We start from the raw sequence: 2,545 nt of genomic DNA, 5'->3' as shown, positions 1-2,545 counted from the left end.
TCTTTCGTAAGGACTTTGTAGTGGTGGGGAAATGTTTTCCAGTTAATGTGTTTTACCTTACAAACTCCATCCAACCTTTTGGTTGGCTTGCAACCAAACTCTATTTTCACCTTTCCTTTAAATTTATGTCGTGCCTTGTAGCAACCTTATGGAAATCCCTATTGGTTAATGTAACAAAAACAAGACATGCAAGATTTAGCTAAAAAAATTCATTAACCACATGAAATATAAATTTGAAATTTGAAATAGAAACTTAGGGTGGGTGATGTCAATCCTAACTTAATGTATAGGTAATTGTATTAGATTTTCTCTAATTTAGTTGAGAATCACTGTGCAACCTTGATTTTCTTAATGGTTAATGTGTAAGGGAAAAGCAAGAAAATGGGGCTCCTGCAAAAATCTAAGTTTGAAATAAGCAAAATTCAAATATGCATATATGTCAATACTAAAAAACAATGAAAGAGTCACCTATCTCAAGAGCTTGCTAATTAAACAAAAGGATTTGTAAATTAAATACATGGTTAGCAAAGATAATAAAAAGTAAACCTTTATCGGGATGTAATGTTCTTGAATTCAATGGGCTATTTCAACCATTATTAAGGGAGTATGATCATAATTCTAATGCACAAATCATTTGAACCAATCAACTTTTTGTCTAATTTTAATTCTTTAAAGCAAAAGACCAAGTGTAAGATGCATTTATTTACAAATTTGAAAGGGTGACAATTAGATTATTAGTTCTAATGAATTAGATTGAGAAAGGAAATGTATTAAAGGAATTCTAATTCAAAATGAAATGTACACGTTAAGTATTGAATTCAAACTTTGAATGTGAGGTCACATGTGTGACAACCTAAAATTTAGTTAGAAGTGCTCATTGATTGAGATATATTTGAAAATTGTGACCCTATTCACTATGGTTAGTAAGGGAAGACCCAATTAGGAAATCGATGTCAATTCATAAATCATGATTGAGTTTGTGTGGAGGAGTCTACTTGATTTCGTCATTGGGGCTGAATGAGAAATTGGGATCTCCTATAACCAATATTTGTAAAAGAATACTTGATCACAAGCAAACTTAAGAAATGGTTTTGTGCATGCAAAATGTATGGAAATATGTCACATGTGTTAAAGTAGAATTGCAATCAAGCCAATTGAGAAATTGAGATTGATTGAGAAGTCATGAATATATGATAGTACATTGGTAAAGGGAAGGTTCAATTAGGATATTGAACTGCATTGAACTTGGACCCATCTGCACTATGTTAGAGATGCACTAAGTTAGAGATGCAAGGGCTCAATTTTGTAGCTTCGGCCTAATAATTGAATAAGGTTCAAAAGAAATTACTTAAGGAATGAACATCAAATAAGTTTGGAAGTCCTTGCAATTTGTATAAAGAAAAGAGAGTCTGATTTGGACATTTGGGCCAATTTTTGCATCGATGTGAAGTATTAAACTTAAGTGAAAAGAAATATTGATTTTGAAGTTGAGTTTGACTGAGAATTGAGTTTGAAAATGTCTTAACTCGATCAAATATTTTAAAAGGAGATTTTTGAGGAGTAAGAAGGAATTGATTAAGAGATTGTGACTAGTTCTAAAGTCAAGACCTATTCACACCAAGTTACCAATACGAAGACCCAATTCGAATATCAATCCAATTCCTAAATCAAGGCAATGATTATGTAGAATGAGCAAGGAAGTGGCCCAATTTGAGGATGAGGATGGATCTAGATATCAGGTACAAAAGAGCTTAGACCATGGAAGGAAAGAATGAAAATTCTCTAAGGAATATAAATCAAGAATGAACCAAATCAAAACCTAGCAAATGAAACATGAAGACTAATTTAATTTGACTAGTTGGAAGATAAAAGCAATGCAACAAAGGTAATAAAGAACCAAGTTCAATGTGTAACCCAATATATATATATATATCAATGAAAAAAAGTGGGGCCCCAAGTTTTGCCAAAACATGGGAGGTTGTTGAGGTATCAACAAAATGTATTCATCATGATCTCATCAATTTTCATCAATCTTAACGATATTCATGATAGCTTCATCACAATTCTTTACATGGGTCCATATGGGTGTAGGCTACTGCCAAAAATATATGGACTAGAATAGGATATCCTTCAAACAAATTTAATGCTCAAATATACTCAAGTGCTAGGACAATGCCCCTAAGGCATTCTCACTTATAGAAAAGGGTTACACATTGCATTCTTTCCGCAAGATTCTTGTTGGTGGAGGGAAGTGTGTGAGCCAATTAGGTGGCCCATTCAAATGTATAGTGATACTAATGACTCTAATTTCTGCATGCATCACTATAATTTATCAAGTTATCATGTTTCTATAAATATTCGATCTTATTTATTGATGATATTGCATAAAGAAATGCTTTCAACAAAAAAAAAAATTATTTTGGAGGTTAAGCAACATCAACTTCCATCATTGCCATAGCTAACCCATTGAAATAATTAAAATTTTATGAACACGGGATGAAGGAACCTAGCTTCTCATAATCATAGCTATGGATAAGCCCTCCAA

Source organism: Pinus tabuliformis, chromosome J, assembly GCF_031772625.1.
Source record: "Pinus tabuliformis cultivar Carrire ecotype Pingquan chromosome J, CPIR1, whole genome shotgun sequence".
NCBI classification, from domain to species: domain Eukaryota; kingdom Viridiplantae; phylum Streptophyta; class Pinopsida; order Pinales; family Pinaceae; genus Pinus; species Pinus tabuliformis.
The sequence above is the reverse complement of the archived record's forward strand: the minus strand, read 5'-3'. Positions refer to the sequence as shown.